The sequence below is a fragment of the Macrobrachium nipponense genome, chromosome 4 (assembly GCF_015104395.2).
Source record: "Macrobrachium nipponense isolate FS-2020 chromosome 4, ASM1510439v2, whole genome shotgun sequence".
NCBI classification, from domain to species: Eukaryota; Metazoa; Arthropoda; class Malacostraca; order Decapoda; family Palaemonidae; genus Macrobrachium; species Macrobrachium nipponense.
This window is the reverse complement of record NC_061100.1, coordinates 92,438,725-92,459,972: the sequence shown is the minus strand read 5'-3', so window position 1 is coordinate 92,459,972 and position 21,248 is coordinate 92,438,725. Positions and strand designations below refer to the sequence as shown.

At 45.1% G+C, this 21,248-nt stretch overlaps 1 protein-coding gene across 10 annotated transcripts in view; it reads right to left on the bottom strand.

Annotated features, from left to right (window-relative positions):
• LOC135211019 (ATP-binding cassette sub-family C member 5-like) overlaps nucleotides 1-20,951 on the bottom strand; it is an 818,851-nt gene extending 797,900 nt beyond the window's left edge. For 8 of the 10 annotated variants that reach the window (XM_064244046.1, XM_064244047.1, XM_064244045.1 and 5 more), the window contains exon 1: nucleotides 20,757-20,950. The gene's annotated coding sequence lies outside the window, so the exon portion shown is untranslated. Of the gene's footprint in view, nucleotides 1-4,449; nucleotides 4,576-20,756 lie in introns of all 10 variants that reach the window. The other 2 variants (XM_064244042.1, XM_064244049.1) reach the window with 2 other exon arrangements.
• Nucleotides 20,952-21,248: the final 297 nt, after the last annotated feature.

The following is a 21,248-nucleotide window of genomic DNA, read 5'->3' as shown; positions in this document are numbered from 1 at the left end:
AGAGGAAGCTCCTTCGTCTTCAATATTACGAAAAACTTAACGAAACCTCTTGAGGATCGTTACGTTCCGTGCCCAAGCCCATAACCAATTCTCTCTTCTTGAGCTATGAGAGAGCTGAGAAATTATCCGAGATGATTTGGGCCACTCGATCCCAACTCACCCTTCGAGGAACTGGAGAGCCGACCAATTGGCTTCCAATTCTTTCAGACAATGTGCCAGAACATCTGTTCCTCTGTTCGGATGTCTGACCCTCTCGCTATCACCCGAGGTGATCCTCAAGCCGTTGAGAGAAAATTAGAATTATTACAAGATCTTTGATGTTATTCCAATTTCTTCGTGAGGAAAAATTGTAGAGGTCTGAATTGCTGTTTATTCAGGGAAAACAAGCTTCTCCAGCGAGGAAATGGTCCCCAGCAAACTCATCCATTCCCTCACTCAGCCTGCTTCCTTCCCTAAATAAGGCTGCGCTTTGCATAAGCAGGAGAGCATTATTATAGTGCTATGCCGCGGTAGATTCGTACAGAATTCTGTTACCGTGCGGTAAACCCGCACCGAACAAGTATAAGAGATATCTTGTTGAAATTTCTAAGTAAACGGAAGGCATGTTCATTCAAGATTACTAGAAATTTCCTCAACCCGAGGCTAAATCCATGATTGTAGGGCAGAGAGACGGTTTATTCAGCCATTCCCGCAAGGGAGAGAGACGTAACCAACCGCGCATGACACCGAGCTAGCCGGTACTGCGTAGATCACAGTTAACAGCAGCCTTGTTCATCGTCTCGCACTATCTGCCTGAGTTGCCAGCTACTCCTTTTACGAAGGGATAGGTATGAAATTATCGAGCAAAAGGAAACTCTCAAGCAGGCATATTTAAACGAAACAAAATTTGCTAAATACAGAAGCTGAGTTGGTGTTGCAGTTCAATTAGAATACTTCTCGTCTAAGTCGCAATCCGTAGAATAACTAGGATATGCGCCTACCCCTCGGACAATTCAACTGCTTAGTAGAATCCTGTCGCGAGGTTAATATACGTAGTATATTTATAGGATTCTGAACAACGATCTCCATCCTAAATTCTTTCCTTCAAGAAAACAAAATAAGGATTGGAGATCGACCACCTTCGATCTCTATCAAAAAGAGTGAAGGAGAAGTCTTCCTCGAAGGAAAGCTTCAATGGTGAACAGAATACTATCTGCCTGAGTTGCCAGCTACTGCCTTTATGAAGGAATAGGTATGATATTATCGAGCAAAAGGAAACTCTCAAGCAGGCCTATTTAAACGAAACAGAATTCGCTAAATACAGAAGCTGAGTTGGTGTTGTCGTAACAATACCTGAAGAGTTGTTCTTACTCCGAAAACTCTTGGAAGGTTGAAGGGAGTGTCAAATAAATACATTAGAACAACAGTTCTTTCGGCTTCTATCCGCAGAGGTAAATACGATATGCGTATATGACTTGACCCATGCGTTAGCAAAATGACGCAAAGATAAACTACGTAAGTAGTTGGTAGTTAATTTGAACCATCGAATTCTCTACTACATCTTTCCTCGACGAGGAAGAGAGAAAGAAAGGAAAACGACTGTCCACGTTCTAATGAATGAGACTTTTTAAAAGAACTCCTTGACTCTTTGCCAAGACTCTTTTCCAAGAAAAGGGAGTAATATTCGAATAGAGATCATCAAGAGAGAACCGAGGATCGAAAAGGACCGTTCAATGTTCTTATGATATTGGACATAAGACTTCCTGGATCTAGTCTACAAGTCTTTTTCTTACTCCCCGGATGAGCCTCTGAAAATGAATGAGAGCTCTTCCGAAATTTGTTAACGAGTTTATCCGCTTAAACGATAAAAACGTTAAAATCTATGTCAATGAGAACTACCCCATTTATGAGGGGTCCCCCACTTAAATGACAAAACGTTTAGTATCTTGACAATGGGGAAACGTCCTTACTTGACAAAACTATTAGCACTTTGCTAATAGGGGAAAACCCTTTAACATGACCGAAAGTCACCCAGGAATCCGAGTATATAATCTTCCCGATTCTCAGAGTCGATGAAGAGGAAAGAGGGATCGAAGAAAAAATTCGGGTATGTCTCTCCGCTAACTCCGAATCCTTTTTAAAAATTTCTGTAAAGGAATGTCCTGTGGAGAGTCCTGAAAAAACCTCGTCTTGACGAGCGTTTATAAAGCGTCAAGCGTCCTAAGAAACGTCGTGAACAGCAAATAAGACGCCTTCTACAAGTCTTTTCTCTCGCAAAGCGTCCTGCCGAGCTTCCACCGAAGCGTCCTGGCGAATGTCCACAAAAGCGTCCTCATAAGCGTCCTGCTGAGCGTCCTGCTGAGCGTCCTGCCATAAGCGTCCTGCCGAGCGTCCTCAAAAGCGTCCTGCTTAGCGTCCTGCTGAGCGTCCTCAAAAAACGTCCTGCTTAGCTACGAGCGTGTCTGAGCAGAGAACACCAAGTCTTCTGAACGACGTTTCAGAGAGGAACTCGTTGAGCGCCCTGATGCATGCAAGGCCCGCCAAGAGGCGTCCTGGCGAGCGACCTTGCCAACATCTCAATGTTATGACGAACCGCGTTTTGCGTATGACGTTGAAAATTTTCAAGGGACGTCCTCATGCGAGTCTCCATAGAGAGCCGCACGCTGCTCCTGAAGTGTGTGAACACTAAAGGAAGACGTATGGCTTTCGTCTTCAAGACGGGCCTTAAAGACCTTCATACCTTCTTACAAAGACAGTGGCCGCCTGTGCGACAACTTGCGTCTTAGTAATGCAAAAGAACATCTCCAGAAACGCACTCAGCAAAGGAACGCCGAGCGTCCGAAAGACACCCTCGCAAGGTGCTTGCCGAGCGTCCTGGAGAATGTCTCTACTTATAGGACGTCGAGCACCTCCAAAAGCTTCCTCACGTCTAAATTGCCCTTCTTATGCCGAACCAGAGACATAAGTTGTTTGACTGTGCAAAGCAGCTTGCCAGACGTCAAACTTATCAGCTTGCTTTTACGAAGTAAAGCGAACGTTACATAACGTATACGGAGCGCCATTAGGAGAGGAGATGAATACTGAGTTGCTCCTCCAAAAGGTGGAATCTAGAATGTCCTTGATTACCAAATCCTTTTGGAATGCTAGCGAGGTTGAAACAGCTCTAACTTCATGAGCGTTCACTCGCCTCCTTAATATGTCCCTTAGGAAAAGAGCCAGTGCATTCTTCGAAAAGGGTAAATGTGGTCTCTTCCTGAGCACCATACATTACCCGAAGGACCTCTTACTTCCTTCGTTTATGTAAATATAATTCGAGAGCCCTGACAGGGCACAGGACTCTTTCATCCTCTCGTGACGAGAGAGATAGGACGTGAAGCGTCCTCTTCTCTAAAGCTTCTTTAGGGGGCGCGAGTCCTTCCGAGAGCTCCAACCCCTGTGTGGGGAGGACGCCTCGGAGGACGAGAAGCAATCCTTCAAGATTCGTGCACGTGCACGATCTTTTAGCAGCTTGGGAAGCGTCAACAGGTTCTGCCGAAGGGACGCCAGATCGGTGGGGAGCCCCCGTAACCCTCTTGCGGCTTTCGACATGCCGTCTCCCTGAGTCCTGGGAGTCCAACAGAGGTCCAGGCCTAGAGGCATTATGGGGCCGATCTGACGCCCCCTCCACAACACAAGGGGCACTACACTTCACAACACTGATTGGAGAGCGAGCACTTTAGTCTAAGATTACTTGATGTAATCCTCTAGCAGACACTTCTTCTAGGCCCGTAAGCCATACCACAGGGTTAGGCAAAATAAAATCTACAGGAGGTTAGAAGGTTCATTATTTCTAACTTCTGTTTACTGTGGAGGAAAACTCCTGATTCTAACACGCTCTAAAATGCGTACATGAATCCTACTTCTTCCGTAATCAGTCACACATTACACTAATTACATTGAACTTATGCAAAGAAAACATGTAAACGTCATATATACTAAGCGAGTGTCTACCGAAAGTTCCGGTAGCCTCACCTTACCGCATGCAGACAACAAAGTCTGAAACTAAGCTAACTAGCTTCAGACATCAAATGCAATGAAAAAATTTACGATAGCGTATGCCTAGCCACAAATCCAAGTCAATAATCGAAAGAATAATTAGGATACTTAAGCGGCTAATGAAGTTTCAAAATCCTAGGCGGAGGTCTGTAAACAGTTGTTTACCGACCGGCGACAGAAAAAAATATGAATAGAAAATGGGAATAGTTCCTGATATCCGCCTCCCAGCGGCAGGAATGGGTACTACCACCTGGCCGCCCACTGCGTGTGCCGCGAATTTTGAAATTCTGTCGGACTTCGGAAAATACAGCTATATATATATCTGTCAGGTAAGTTTCATGAACAAAACTAATTTAACAAGAACACCCTAGATTATATACAGCTCACCCTAAAAATTAAAATTTTTATGATAAAATTGATTATTTGGACACTTACCAACTGTTACAGTTAGCTTACATCTTCGTGCCTTGAGATATGATTGGCATTCAAAATAAACAAAAGAATAATGATTGGCTGACCCAGTTGGACTGTTTATGATCACTTGTCTCCCATCAGGTGTCACTGAAAAGTTTACATTCTCATAAAAATTCTTCCAGTCTAAGATGTGAGGAGGCTGGGTGGCTTTTCACTTCAACAGTAGATAAATATTCAAATATAATTAATTTTATCATAAAATTTTTTTTATTTTAGATGAATCTTACCACCTGGTAAAAGTTAGCTGACTACCACACAAAATGGGTTAGTGCAGACAGAAAAAACATCTGCTCAACTAAGCAAACTAAAATAAACTTTTTATGCAATTTGTATTTTTCCTAACATACAAACCTCAAGTTCTTTACACAAGGATTTAGCTTGCTAGCTCAAGTTGAAATGGCTGTTTAACTTTCAGACAAGGTCGTTCACTATCAATAGGTAGGGGGATGCCGTGCCCACCTGTCAGTCTGCATTCCACTTTGCCTTCCACCCCATGTACCAGAATGAGGGGTGAGTGCATTGGGCTGTTAAGTAAAGAACTTTGGGTTTGTATGTTAGGAAAAATGCAAATCACTGAAAATTTCTTATTTGGTCTATACATATGCAAATCTTCATTCTTTACATACGACATTTACCCATTGGTGGGAGGAGTCTGGGCACTTCTTTGAACTGACTGTTTGGTACTAGCCACCCACAATCAGGTTCCTAGTCTGAAAAGAGCTGAAGAAGGAATCCTGCACCTCTCGCAAGTTGAAAATATGAGATATTCAACCATTAGACTTCTGGGCATAAAGTAATTAGTTTGCATTCATTAACTTGTAGAAGACTGAAAGAACCAGTATGTGTTAAAGACAATAAATATGACAAATTTTTAAAGCAGAAATTTGTATTTTCCCTAATAGTCTACAAACCTGAGTTCTTTACACAGGTCTTAGCTTGCAAACACAAACTGGAACAGCTGTTTAACTTTCAGACAAATTCTTTAACTACCAACAGTAGGGGGGGGGGAAGCCCCACCCACTTGTTGGTCTGCACTCCAATTTGTCTTTTGACCAAGGTACCAGAATGGGGGTGGCCAAGTGGGATACTGATGTACAGAACTCGGGTTTGTAAATTAAGAAAAATACAAACTATTTTAAATAAAAATTTGCTTTGTTCCGACACAAATAGAAACCTTTGCTCTTTACACAGGAGACCTGCCCATTCGCAGGGAAGTACAAGTAAAACTGTGAATGAAATTGGTAGTCCTTCCCACCTGTGAATACCTTCCTGGTCTGGTAGAGCTGAAGAAGGAATTCTGCACCTCTAGCTTGCTGAAGACATGGGATACAATTGCTAGACTTCTAGGCTTGAAGTACATGTAATGCGTTTGCTTCATTACCTCAATAAAGGCTTGGATGAAACCAATATGTAGTGTCAGAGAATAAAACTTAATAAAACCAACGTGTATGTTTCATTGTCAATCCTTCTCTCCTACTGTCTAGAGAGAAGGGGGACATGCATCTAAACTATCAACTGAAAGATGAAGACAAGGTGGCCATGTCGTGCAGACTCATCTGTCCAGTGCACAATGGCTCACTACCTGCCTCTCAGCCCTAAAAGACCAGTAACTCAAACACAATCTCTCTTGCTTACCAAACATCTTAGAGGAGGTGCATTGTGTCCTTAAGAGAACTGGATGAGCTATGCTACTTAGGCAACCACCACAGGAACCAAGGAAAACGTATCCAAGGACTTTTAGGCAATATCCTGAAGGTCGAATAACGTAAATGTGGTATTGTGGGACGGCATCCCTGCTCATAATACCTATTGAATTGACAGGTTCTTCTGGAATGCACTTCCATCTACCTTGTCAGACAAAGAGTATGCATGCTTGATCATCTCTTGAAGCTAGAAAGAGATTGTGTTCTTTCTTGGTTGAGCTGGTACTATCAATGAGGCACTGACACTTGATCAAGCCTGAGATGTTCTCTTGAGGCATCACCACAGCACCCTAAGCACAGTAGCATCTAGTCTCGATCATTACCTACAAACTCCTCTACAGAGGGGATCAAAATGGACTAGAATCTAGTGTCAAGGACCTACAGATTCTGAGTCTTCACTATGAATACCAGGACAAATTTGAGCATAACATATCCCCACCCCTTTCAGTGCTTAACATAGAAGGAAAGGCCATGAAGCTCACCTCCTCATTTCACCAAAGCCAGCACAAACACCAAGTCTAAAAGATCAGATTCCTGTCTCATTGTAGTGAATCGAAGTGAGGCTCAAAAGTTTTCTAAATTGTTTGTTGCGTTAATTAATTTTGTTTAATAATTTAGTTTGATTGTAATTGATGTGTGTCAGTATGTTTCATTCCACTGCTAACTGTGAATTGTTTTTTCCCACAGGAGTAGAATCTTGCCATTCAGGTAAGCTTTGTATTTGAAAGCTTAAAGCTTGAGGCTTGGATACACAACTGTTCCTTTTCTTTGAATATTTGAATATTGGAATCTACTGAGTGGTGTCTCCTTTGTTTAATAAAGAACTATTTTTATACAGAAGCATTTCACTTGTATAATACTGCTCCCCTTGATTTTTAAAATAAGTCTTTTCTAGAGATAAAAAATTACTTTTCCACTCTGGTCTTCATGGCATAACATGCACAGTAACAGACCAGATTTTACCACAACTTCAGTTTATGATCGTACACAAAATGCTAGGGGACTCTTGGGCCAGTTTAATCCTGAAATCTAACCCAGAATATTGGGGCTCTTCAAGCTGGTGCCCAGAAAACTGAAAAGTGACGAGTATGCCGTGACCAGAAGAACCTGTAGGAACTAGGCAACAGCACTATAAAGCATCTTGTTACTTCACTGGTTCCCAGAATCGGGACCGCTTAAGCATTCAAATCTGTTATGCACTCGGTAGACGAATCCGGGAAAAATGGAGTCCCAGGAGTCCATGGATCCTGTCGCAAATATAAGCCAGGAGGAATTGCTAACAAAGCTATCAGAGCATGATGAGACAATTGGACTCCTCCAATTAGAAGAGGAACTTCAAGCTCTTAAGTGGGAGCGTTCCCTGAGGAGTAGCGCTGCCTGTGTCACCTATACTATGACACAGTGCACGACAAGCACCACCTTGACATGGAGTCGACCTGTGTCTAAGGTGGCGATGGACACCTCCAGTACCTAGTTCTTAGGTGAGGGTGTGATGTCCTTTCATGATCATGCTGCTCATGTCTCTGACCCTCCTGGAATGGATGGCAAAGTTCCACAGCCGACAAGGATTCCCTCTACCTATGCACCTGTAGATGTTTCTTTTAGCGTCCGTCCTAAGACAATGAGTACGAGTCCCTCTTCAAGATGCCTCACCAGAACCTTCTCAGTCCTCCTCATCTTCATCTGAATCCGAAGTATCAAATACTGTACCAACAAATATGACATTTTCAAAAGTAAAATTATATAGTTATGATACAATAAAGTTTGTTCATACTTACCTAGCAGATAAATATACGTATAGCTGTATTCTCTGAAGTCCGACAGAATTTCAAAACTTACGACACACGTAGTGGGAGGCCAGGTGGTTAGTACCCATTCCCACCGCTGGGAGGCGGGTATCTGGAACTATTCCCATTTTCTATTCAGATTTTCTAGTGCCACTGTCTCCTGAGGGGAGGTGGGTAGGCACTTTGAATATATATATCTGCCAGGTAAGTATGAACAAACTTTATTGTATCATAACAATATCATTTTGTTCATGAAACTTACCTGTCAGATACGTATATATATAGCTGAATGCCATCTTTGGAGGTGGGAAGAGACAGAATAGGATTTAGGAAACAAATACATGTAGATGATTGACATCTTGGTTCCTTACCTGTTAGCATAGCTGACTTCATGATTACTGTCACCCAAGTCCGCTTCTGCTTTACTAGAGTCGCCAGCGAGGTAGTGACCTATATAGCTGGTGAGTTCTAGATGATCTGTCAACAGGGGCGTGACCACAATGGGAATATAGCTGGTTCACTTAAGGTAGATTTTTGGATGAGCCGTATGCCTATGAGACGTTTGTTTGGCGGCCGCTGACTGGCTGGTACCGGGAAGTGGGCAGCTCCCAGCCAATCAGCGTCTGCCAAACAAACGTCTCGTAGGCATAGGGCTCACCCAAGAATCTACCTTAAGTGAACCAGCTATAGACCATTTGACCATACTATGAGGGCAACGAAGCAATAAACCACCACCTGACCAAAACTAGCAAAAGTTAGGGTAGCCTATCTTAAGCTAAAGACTGGGAAGTCCGCCTCCGGCGGCCGACCCAACAACCATAACACAATAAAATTAAAAACTCCTCCTAACCATTTTCTACAGGATAGGATGAGTGCTACTTCCTGCCCCCAAAATTGTGTCTGCAGAGACATATGGCCCTAGTGAACAGCAGTTCTTGTATGTCGTCTTCACGTCCCGCAGTTAGTGTGAAGCGAACACCTAGTTGCTCCGCCAAAATGTGGCACCGAGGATGTCACTGAGTGCCATATTCTTTTGGAAAGCTACCGAGGTTGCGATAGCTCTCACTTCGTGCGCATTCACTTTAAACAATTTCAGATCACTATCCTTACAAGATGAATGAGCCTCCTTGATGGTGTCTCTCAAGAAGAATGCCAGAGCATTCTTAGACATCGGCAAGTCTGGCCTTCTTACCGAACACCACAAGTTGCTTGAAGGACCTCGACATTCCTTTGTCTTCCGCAAATAAAATTTGAGAGCCCTGACAGGGCACAGGACTCTTTCTGGCTCTCGTCCAATAATTTCAGCCATCCCATTGATCTCAAAGCTCTTGGGCCAAGGGTTGGACGGGTTTTCATTTTTGTTGGGCTCAACGAACAAACCGCATTATGGCCTTTAAAACCAACATGCTTGCTGATAGCTTGAATTTCGCTAACTGTCTTCGCCGTCGCCAGAGCAGTTAGGAAAACAACCTTTCTGGTAACGTCCCTCAAAGATGCATCCTGGAGAGGTTCGAACGGACTGGACGTCAGGAACTTCAAGACCACGTCCAAGTTCCAGGAAGGCAGCTTAAGCTGAGCTACCTTCGTGGTCGCAAAGGATCTTAAGAGATCGTGAAGGTCCTTGTTATTAGCCAAGTCCAGGCCTCTGTGTCTAAAAACTGCCGACAACACACTCCTGTAGCCTTTTATTGTCGGGACAGCTAGCTTCAAATCCTTCCTTAGATAAAGGAGGAAGTCTGCTATTTGGATCACAGAGGTCATGGTAGAGGAAACGCCCTTCTTTCTACACCAACTCCTGAAAGCGGCCCACTTCGATTGGTACACTGCAAGAGAAGAAGCTCTCCTTGCATTGGCAATAGCTCTTGCCACTGGTCTTGAAAAACTCTCGCTCTGGCCAACTTTTCGATAGTCTGAACACAGTCAGACTCAGAGCGGAGAGGTTTTTGTGGTACCTCTAGAAGTGGGGCTGTCTGAGTAGATCTGTCCTCAAGGGTAGCGTCCATGGGAAGTCTACCAAGGAGGTCATGACCTCTGTGAACCATTCTTTCGCAGGCCAAAGCGGGGTGATCAACGTCATTCTCGTCCCTTCCGACGCTGCGAACTTCCTCATGACTTCTCCCAAGATCTTGAACGGGGGGGAAGGCATAAAGGTCCATCCCTGTCCAATCCCAGAGAAGGGCATCTATCGCTACTGCTCCTGGATCGAGAACAGGGGAGCAGTATAGCGGAAGTCTCTTCGTCCTCGATGTAGCGAATAGGTCTACTAGAGGACGTCCCCATAGCCTCCACAGCTCCTGGCATACCTCCTGGTGAAGAGTCCATTCGGTCGGCAGCAGTTGATCTTGCCGACTGAGAAGATCTGCACGGACGTTCTCGACACCTACCATGAACCTCGTCAGGATCGTTACGTCTCGTGCTTGTGCCCACAACAGGATCTCTCTCGCTAGACCGAACAGGGACTGAGAGTGCGTTCCTCCCTGTTTCTTGAGGTAAGCCAGAGCTGTGGTATTGTCAGAGTTGATCTGGACTATTCGGTTTGAGACTTGGTCTTCGAAGAACTGGAGAGCCAAATGAATGGCCGCCAACTCTTTGAGATTTATGTGCCAGGACGCCTGTTCCCCTCTCCAGGTGCCTGACACTTCCTCCCCCCCTAGTGTTGCTCCCCATCCCGAGGTGGACGCGTCGGAAAACAACACTAGGTCGGGGCTCTGAAGCTTGAGAGAAAACCCCTCTGATAGCTTTACGGGGTCGAGCCACCGCTTTAGGTGATCCTTTACTTTCTTCGAGATCCTCAAGATTGAATCTAGATCCTCCTCTTGCCAGTTTTCTGCCAGGAAAAACTGGAGAGGTCTGAGGTGCAGTCTCCCCAGGGAAACAAACTTCTCCAGCGAGGAAATGGTCCCCAGCAGACTCATTCATTCCCTCACAGAGCATGTTTCTTTCCCCAGGAAGGCTGAAACTTTGTCTAAGCCTTACTGCTGACGTTCCTGGGACGGAAAAGCCCGAAAAGCCACTGAATCCATCTGAATCCCCAGATACACGATGGACTGCGTCGGGATCAGATGGGACTTTTCGAAGTTTACCAGAAGTCCCAGGGACTTCGCCAAATCCAACGTCGTGTGAAGGTCCTTCAGACACTTTGCCTTCGAAGATGCTCGAATCAGCCAGTTGTCTAAATATAGAGAGATCCTTATGTTGGAAAGATGAAGCCATCTCGCCACATTCTTCTTTAAGATTGTGAATATCATCGGGGCTGTGCTTAACCCGAAGCAAAGAGCCCTGAATTGAAAAACTTTCCCCTTCAGGACAAACCGCAGGTACTTCATCGAATGAGGATGGATCGGAACGTGAAAAGCGTCCTGAAGGTCTAAGGACACCATCCAGTCGCCTGGTCTTAAGGCCCCTACAACTGACTGAGGCGTTTCCATTTTGAACTTTTGCTTTTTTACAAAAAAGTTCAATCTGCTGACATCTAACACTGGTTGCCATCCTCCCGACTGTTTCGGCACCAGGAACAACCTGTTGTAGAAGCCTGGGGATTCCAGGTCTAGGACCTGTTCCCCAGCCCTCTTTTCGAGCATTTGCTTGAGCAGATTGTACAGAATCTGCTGCTTCTCCCGATGGTAAGAGGGTGATAGATCCCTGGGTGTCGTGCACAGCGGAGGCGGTTCGAGGAAAGGGATCTTGTATCCTCGCTCGATGACATTGAGGGACCAGTTGTCTGCCTCTCTCTCTCTTCAGGCTCTTGCAAATAAACGAAGCCTGGCTCCGACTGGTGTCTGAAGGACTGACGTCTCACTTTTTGCCCCTGATCTTGGAAGGGGCTCTGCCTCTGGGAAGACCTCTTCCTCGAGGAGACGATCTCGAGGAAGCTCCCCCTCGAAAGGGCTTCTGCTTCTTGGAAGCTTGCCCCAGCGTAGAAGTCGAAGGGACTGCCGGACGTCTGGAAGACTGGACCAGAAGGTCTTGTGTAGCCTTCTCTTGCAGGCTGACGGCTAGATCTTTGATCATAGACTGGGGGAAGAGATGGCTCGAAAGAGGGGCGAACAGCAACTCTGCCCTCTGAGAAGGAGAAACAGACTTCGCAGTAAAGTTGCAGTACAAAGCTCTCTTTTTCAAGAGCCCTGTACAAAAGTGTGAAGCCAGCTCCTCCGAACCATCCCTGACGGCCTTGTCCATACACGCTAGCACGCTGGACAGCTCCCCCAGACTAATCGAGTACGGACTCCGTGACTGAACATCTAGGACTCCCAAACACCAGTCCAAGAAGTTAAAAACTTCCATCATCCGAAACAGTCCCTTTAGATGGTGGTCCAACTCAGAAGGCTGCCACAACACCTTCGCCGATGAAAGTAGAGACCTCCTCGGAGCGTCAACTAAGCTGGCAAAATCTCCTTGGGCAGGGGAAGGAACCCTCAACTCAACGTCCTCTCCTGTCTCATACCACATCCCTGCTTTGCCATTGAGTCTCGACGGAGGCAGGGCAAAAGAAGTCTTGCCTTGAGCCTTTCTCGAGTCCATCCAGTCATGGACCTGCTTGAAGGCTCTCTTGGTCGAAAAGGAAGTCTTCACTTTTACAAATCCTGGCGATTTACTGGATTTGGAAGAGGAGAACTGTGAAGGAGGAGAGCGAGGGGCCAAGGGTTGAAACTTGTCTCCAAACGAAGCACGAAGAAGACGGGGCAAGACCTGGTAGTCTGATGAAGACGATGTTGAAGGCTGCTCTTCATCTACTGCCTCCGTCGAACTGCTTTCTTCTCCCTCTTCTACAGGAGCAACCGACGAGTCTACAGAATGGAGAGGTCTAAGACCTTTAGACCCCACTCTCATGAGGGATCTACTCTTCGAAGCAGCACTCTCCACAGAAGGCTGGACGTCTTTCACAACAGCCTCCGAAGCGTCCGGCAAAACTGCGAACGAAAGGTCTTGACAAGCGTCTTGACGAATGTCAGCGAGCGTCCTGATGAGAGTCCTGATGAGTGTCCAGAGAAGCGTCCCGACGAGCGTCTGTACGAGCGTCCTGAAAAGCGTCCAGCTGGGCGTCCTGACGAGCATCCCGACAGGCGTCCTGACGAGCGTCTTGACAATCCCTTTGACGAGAAGAAGGAGCTTGAGAAGCGTCAAGCTTAGCAGCTTGAGGAGTGTCCTGCCTCGCAGCAGTCCGAGCGTCATGTTTCGCAGCATACGGAGCGTCACAAAAGGACGAGAGAGGAGCGTCTTGGCGAGAAGGAAGATGATCCCTGCTGCGATGAGTTTGAAGGTCTTCCTCCCTCTCGACCGACGAGAGTCTGGGGAGATGTTCATCGCGCCCTCTAGACAAACGCTGGGGTGCTGAACGAAATCTAAAGGGCGACGAAACAGGCGAAAGAGACGAGCGAGGAGAAGGAGAGGGGGACTGCCTGGACCTCTTGATAGGCAGTCTGGCATCCTTCCTACGACGACGCGGCTCTGCCTCTCTCTCTGCCAGCAGCGAAGCTAACTGTTGCTGCATCGAAAGGAGCATCTTCTTGGTAGGAGAAGACTCCTTCTCAGGGGAAGGGCTGATCCTGTGGGAAGACAAGGGGCGAGGGGACGCCTCCTTCCTTCTCACAGGTACAGCTCTCTCCCTGGAGCGACTGGGGCGCTCAACAGCATCATCCTCGGATGACGTCCTGGTCCTCTTCTGCGGTGGAAAAGCGTCCAAATCCGGAGAAGACCGCAAAACATCTGCAGAAAAAGGATGTGAAGCGTCCTCCTCTCTGAAGCTTCTCTTCAAGGGGCGAGAGTCCTTCCGAGAGCTCCACCCCTTGCGCAGGGGGACGCTTCAGAGGACGAGAAGCAATCCTTCAGGAGATGTGCATGAGGACGCTCCTTGGCAGCCTGGGAAGCGTCAACAGGTCCTGCTGAAGGGACGCCAGATCAGTGGGGAGCACGACACAATCCTTCAGGAGACGTGCATGAGCACGCTCCTTGGCAGCCTGGGAAGCGTCAACAGGCCCTGCTGAAGGGACGCCAGATCAGTGGGGAGCACCCTCCTTCGGCTTTCGACATGCCCACTCCCTGATTCCTGGGAGTCCGACAGAGGTCCAGGCCTAGAGGCATTATGGGGACAATCTGACGCCCCCTCCACAACACTAGGGGCACTATCACTGCACTTCACTGCACCAGTCTCCAAGGCGAGCACTTTGGATTCTAGATTACGGAGAGAATCCAAAATCACAGAAAGGGCATTACCCTCCACAGACACAATCTCAGGGCCCGAAGGCAACACCACAGGGTTAGGAGAAACAAAGTCTACTGGAGGGTTAGCAGGAGAAATATTACTGCCCTGACGTCTACTGCCTGATACACTCCTGGAGGAAGACCTCCTGATCCTGTCGGGCTCTAACTTGCGTACATAAGAATCATACGTCTTCCAACCGGACTCAGACAAACTTTCACACTCCTTACATCGGTCATTTATTAAACACACATGTCCCCTACAACTCGAGCATACAGTGTGGGGATCTACCGAAGCCTTCTGTAGCCTCACCTTACACTCATCCATACAACATACTCTGACACTAGCAGAACTAGAACCAGACATCTTAGTTAAAGGAAAAATCAAAGCCAAAATCAAAACAGTCCACAAAAGCGTGCCTAGCCACAAATCCAAAGTCAAAAACCAAAAGACAATCAGGAATACTTATGTGACAATAAAGTTAATGAAATCCAAAGGCGGAGGTCCTGAAAACAGGTGTTGACAGTACCAGCGACAGAGAAAATCTGAATAGAAAATGGGAATGGTTCCTGATACCTGCCTCCCAGCGGCGGGAATGGGTACTAACCAACTGGCCTTCCACTACGTGTGTCGTAAGTTTTGAAATTCTGTTGGACTTCAGAGAATACAGCTATATATATATCTGACAGGTAAATTTCATGAACAAAATGTATTTTTCCCTAATCAAACAAACCCGGAGTCCTTTACTTAGGATTTGCAGTGTTGCTGAAACTACCGACTAATACATTCATTTATACTGAGGTAGTTAACTACTGACAAATCAGTGCTGTGACCTCTGTAAGGAACCCCTGCATCTCTGGAATCACTGAGTCCAGAGAAGGACTGTCAAGTCCTTCCCTAGCTGCTCCTCCTTCCGAAGGAAGAGGCTCATCAGACTTCCCCTTGATCTCTCCGAACCACTCGAGCACATGCCCACTCAGGTGCTAAGACCGTGCTGGGCACCTCTGCTTTCGTAGCTGAAATGTGGGGAGTCAATCTCCACGGTTCCCCTTGGTCACCTCATTCTTCTTGTTGGATGGTGAGAAGGTTGAAGGGCCAGTTGAAGAAGGTCTGACGCTCCCGCTCGGTCTGTTAGCAGAACTAACAGCTGGTACAGGCTGCGAGCGGTCACCAAACAGCGGTGATGATCAGCTTGCAGGTCTAGGAAAGCATTTTCTCCGCAGGAAAACACTCCCTCGAAGACGGTATCGATGCTCTGTACAGTCAAGGAAATCACTACTCGAGATCCAGACCTCTGGTCATGCTACATGACTGTCGACCGGGTGCAGAATAGCATCTAATGATGTGACAAGAGCGGGCACTGTCCTCACGACACGTCAAAGTCTCAGAAGAAGCCAAAGCTACTCCAAAAGACCGACCGGGGGACCTCCTACTAGTCTTTCGTGTGTACGGTCCTGCTGGACCATCACGTCGGCAAGGCGGAAGTCACCTGAGCAACTCTCACCTTCCCTCCATACCATTCTCAAAACGTGACTGTGTACTATTGTACCATCATGTCAGCCCTGGGATCAGGGCGATCGCTATACGAGCGATCATTGGCAAGGCAAGAGTCACCTGAGCAACTCTCACCTTCCTTACGCACCGCGCTCGAGAAGGGACAATGAATGCACTCAGCGTCAAAGACTAGCTGTACACTCACCGACAGGCGAGTATACACTCGGAGACGGTTGTGAAAGAGCATCTGTGACGGTCCCGGTCCCAGAGGTGAACCTCCAGAACCAAGGGCAGAAGTACCAGCGGCTGTGAGAAGTAAGCGCCCCCCCCCCCCCCCCCCACTCCCCCACCCCAGGAGCCGAACGATTGCTGTATGAGCAATCATTGGCAAGGCAGGAGTCACCCGAGCAACTCCCAGCTTCCTTCCACACCATGCTCGAAAAGGGACTATGAGCAAACTCAGCATCACCGACTCTAGCTGCATGCTCACCTGCGGGCCAGCGTACACTCGGAGGACTCGTGAATAAGCACCCGAGACGGACCTGGTCTTAGAGGCAAGCCTCTAGGCCTAGGAGCAGAAGAACCAGCAATAGCTAGTACCTCTACGGTCCCTGCCCTGCACGCCCCTGGGGGCAGCGAGGTGGTTCCCATTCCCGAGGGAACAGGAGGATCAGCGGAAGGCCCACGTCTTACCAGGCATGACGAGACAGGCCCATAGAAGTCTCTAAAAAAAGTGAGACTTCTTGGGGGAAGGGGGGGTGAGACCATCTTCTTCTTCCTCGACAGGGGAGCCTCAGAAGTCGAAATGTAGGAGGCAGCAACGACAACGACAAAAGGAGAAGGGGAGAAAGATGGTAATTTCTTTCGCTTCTCCTCTACCTCTTCTTCATCAGCATGTCAGATATTTCTACTGTCCAGGGTGTCTACAGGTGGAGGGTGTAACCTTAGGGTATCCACCAACAGCTGGGGGAGCAAGAATGACATAGCCTGGAAGGGGAGGCCGAAATTTCCACCTCCAAAGTATGTGGCACTGATAACACCATAGCAGAGGGAGTCATAGATGTTACATGCTGGGTGTACACCAAATATGGAGGTGCCACATACACAGGCATTGACATGGTCACTGTTGTTGTCCTCTTTCCCATGAGTCACAGGGGCTGCCGAAACATGGTCTAGGGGCCCCTGGAGGAGGGAGTTCCAGGTAAGCCTAAATCCACCACTCCTGCATGTTCCCGATGGCGAGGTCAGACACACCTGAGGGATTAAAAGACGTATTAGTAAGGAAAAAACAAAATTCTCAAAAAGGAATGTATTTTCCCTAATTCCATACACCTGAGTTCCTCTACATATGGAATTATTACCCAAATTACAGGATCGAGGGTTTACACAATGTGTAGGAACAACTCTCGTTTCCACATAAATATTAGGTAATCACATCTGCCCCATCCTCCTCTATGCGTGACGAATCAAGTGAAGAAGCGGGAGGAGGCAATTACCCTGAAAGAAAGTATTAACTTATCACACTCACACCTTCAGTACTTGGCGCATAAGAAGTGAGGCTTTAAGTTCACTTTCAAGCAGACATTCCCCAATTCCCGTCTCCCATTTCATGTGCAAATGGAGGGCGAAAGGCACATATAAATTTTAGGTTTGCAACATAATAAAGCAACCACAAATTTCATAAACCAGACAAACAAAACAAAAAAGAAAGATCTCACAATTTCTCACAACAGGAGCGGGCAGAGAGAGACGTCTGAACATGATGCCGGCTGAAAGTAAAGTGGAATGTTCACGTCCAGTCGGGTGGGTCTCCCGACTACCGGACAAGCAGTTATGTACAGCCTAAACTACCTCGTTGTTATTTTCTTACGATTGGATTCCAGCCTTCCCTGAAAGTTAATCCTTATGTAAAGGACCGAAGGTTTGTATAACGTGTAGGAACAACTTCAAATTTGTTGGCAGTAGTTTTAGCTTACTGCCCATCAAAAACCCATGTTTCAATCAAGGTCCTCTAATATTACTAGAAATAATGAGGTGTCATGCATCAACCTTAAACTTCAGGCAAATGAACACTAGACTTGCAAAATTAACTTAAAATTACATGCGTCCCACCCACCCCCAAAAATTAATATTTGCACAAGATCTCTCAAAGGTTTTAATGAAACATTTACAAAAATTTAAAGCTAGAAATAACTAATACATGGTTTAGTCAAGTGGTCCCCAACCTTTTCAACTTCACGGACCAGTCAAGAGAGTACAACAAATTCTCCCGACCAGTACATACATCCAGGCATATACTGGCATTTAATTAGTCCAAATAATCATAAAAAACATGCCATGTAATCATAATGTATAGTATATATATGTTTCACATTATTAAAAGTAAATTGATAAAAAAAATTTCAAATCAAATGAATGCCATGGTGGTAAAAAAAAAAAAAGAATACTACAATAGAAATGGGAGTCATGGAGACAGATTCATGTATTCAACTGTATTGCAAGGAACTATCAATACACCAAAATGTAATAATTCATATCTAACAAATGAAATGAGTAATAGGCCTACATATATAAGCAATAAAAAATACATTTATCCAAAACATGCTTCATATTTTACCATTCAAATTTTATATAATTCCATGTTTGTGCAAAACTATTAAAATTCATAATTTAACCAATTCTTGAGTGTATTTAAGACTCACATATCCAAGAGGGTCTAAATATAAAGGCAATCAAAAACACTTCTTTGTTAGCTTAACCAGGGTAGCTAAATTAGTGAGATTTCTGTGCTTGCTTTGCTGAAACAAGTTTCTCAAGACTTGGTTCACGACACTAAGTGCTAGATGAAGTGGCGATTTTATATTCAGTCTGTTTCTATATTTAGTCTTTATTGAACCCCCAGTACCAAGAACTGGGCCTTACACAGCTAAGTTGAAGAGAATGGGATTAACAGTTTCAAAAAAATGGCACTTTAGTTCATGAAATTCTCCATGAGCATGAATCCAATGCAGGCAATGTAATACTACTTTTATACAGAGATTCTAATCTCTTATCATTTGACAACTCAATTAGCTGATCCTCTTTTAGTTGGAGGCTCACTTGTTCCTTCATCACGCTACTCACACATCTCATCACTGGCGGAGTGACCTGTCATTTTAGCAGTAGCATTACATTTTGTTGCGCTGTCTTCATCATCACTAAAACTATTAACCTGTGGCCATTATAAATTGCTGGAATTACTTTGGTTTGTTGAAATAACTAATTAAGGAAGTTTTTTAGACGTGGCTGCGCCAAAACAAACCCCACGGCAAGTCCTGCTTCCTGATACCTAAAGATCAGACGTACTGAAGTGGAAAACTGCTCACCAGTCAGGTGGGGGAGGAGGAGTGGTTGTGGAGCCACTATCAACAGGCATTGATTGCACAGCTCTATGTAGTATGACTGTTCTATAGCTGTGCAATAGCCTGGCCCTATAGGCCTATACAATTAATAGTCACACTCAATATATTTCATTTTTTTATAATAACTATATACTTGAAATAAAAATATATAGTTAGCTTGACAGATTATTATTTTTCTTAGAGTACGTAAAAATAAGTATATAACAAGTAAAGCAATTTGGCAGACCAGCAAATCATACACCACGGACCAGCACCAGTTGATTTGTCCATCCCAGTAAATTTGAGTATGAGACTGAGATTCCTTAGTAAATTTTTCCTTTAATACCACAATCACTCCCATGAGTGCTGTATTTAGGGTAAAATTTGACTTTGTCATTATTGGATTTTGGACTTAAAAATAAAATTTTCCTGTTTTAGCTAATATACTATGTGTTTTGAACATAGGGTAAAAAACCGCATGGTACAGGGGTGGACCATGTACGATCAATGTGTACAACCCCAAGAAAAGTACATTATAACACGTCCTGACACCGGAATAGAGGTCTTTAGCTCCGTTTCTCACCAACGACAAGTTGCGTCTGATGCCCATCTCCGATATCAGGACGCGTTATAACATACTTTTTTTTGGGTTGTACACATTGATCGTACATGGTCCAACCCTGTACCATGCGGTTTTTTACCCTATTGTCAATTGTTTCATTGGCAAGTAACCAATCACACCTGACCTAACCTCACCTAGGGTACCAGGTTCTTTCCCACGTGCAAATCAACATCGAAACATTCCATGAATTTGTCCTACCCAATCTGAATGACAGCTAGCAGTATTAATGGCATGAAGGAACTTGTATTTCACTCACTCGGTGTTTCCCCATCACCAACCTGACTTAACTACTTTGGTCACCCATATGGCAGGATAAAAAGATGGGGTTCACTATCTCTAAACATTACATTAGGTAAGGGCTGCTCAAGGAGGAAGAGCTCGTGCCAGCACAAGGCTGGCTAACTTCAAACAACAGTATCTCATCTACCTAGCTAGGTAGCTATAACCTACTACCTACTACTACTCATTTGTTGAAGAAACGAATGTCAGAAACTTTCAAAACACACATTAAAACATAGGAAAATTATATTTTTAAGTCCAAATTGCATTAATGATTTGAAGTAAAATATCATGCAATAACAAATTTATGATTTCCTCAGTACCTACAGGTGTTAAGGCACAGGTAGGGTACAGAATAAATATACTTCAATATACTAGCTAGTAAGCTATAGTACATAGAATTCTTGTATTAAATAGTAACCTAAAAAATTCAGAGCTTGGTCTATCACTGGTCTCTAGACACGAATAGGTTAAAAGAAGGCTCAACTTATTCTGTCATGCCTTATAGGATGTTTATTTTATCCGCGTAAGTACCTAGTGCTAGCCCGCCACAAGAAAAGGCTAAGGCATACGATTAAGAGGGATGTCGTAATCCTCACCTAATCCTGGCTATAATTATTCATTTACAACACATCTATTCTCCAGTTATTACAAAAATACTTGAAATGCCGCAGTCTCAATAATCCACTCATTTTTTATCTCGTCGAAAGCTGCGCTAAAATCAAGAGACAAAAGTTACACATTACTAAGTTTGATCGTTGGGATGATAGTACAGGCCAAAGCAACACATGTCGTACAGCTTACCCTTAGCTTCAAACACCTGTTGTATTCAATGTGGGAATGGTTACGCGATAATCGCACTTGGAATAACTACCCAGTCAATCCACAACGAATATGTGTTAATCACTCCTCGTGACACAGTGAGAAGTCCAAACTATGGGCAACTAAACTTACAACACTGTGACAAGCGTAGGAGTAAATAAAAAAATATCCCAAACTAGTAACACTTGTCGCGTTCTTAAGGGGTTGACCAGGACTTTAGTCTCTTACGGGATCACAATGGATGTCCTGCATGTTTCATTCCCTCGATAGAGACGTTATTTAGAACTATTCTTGTAATACATATTATCTCAGATCCTCTTCTGCTACCATTTAAAAGTGTTTTAAAATATTTGTATGAACACACAAACAACAGTTTACAGTTACACATGAAAAAGGGTAAGACAGTTATACATGGGACACCGATGCCACAGTCACTTTAGTCTTTTGGACAGTGCGAACACTTCCAAAACAAAC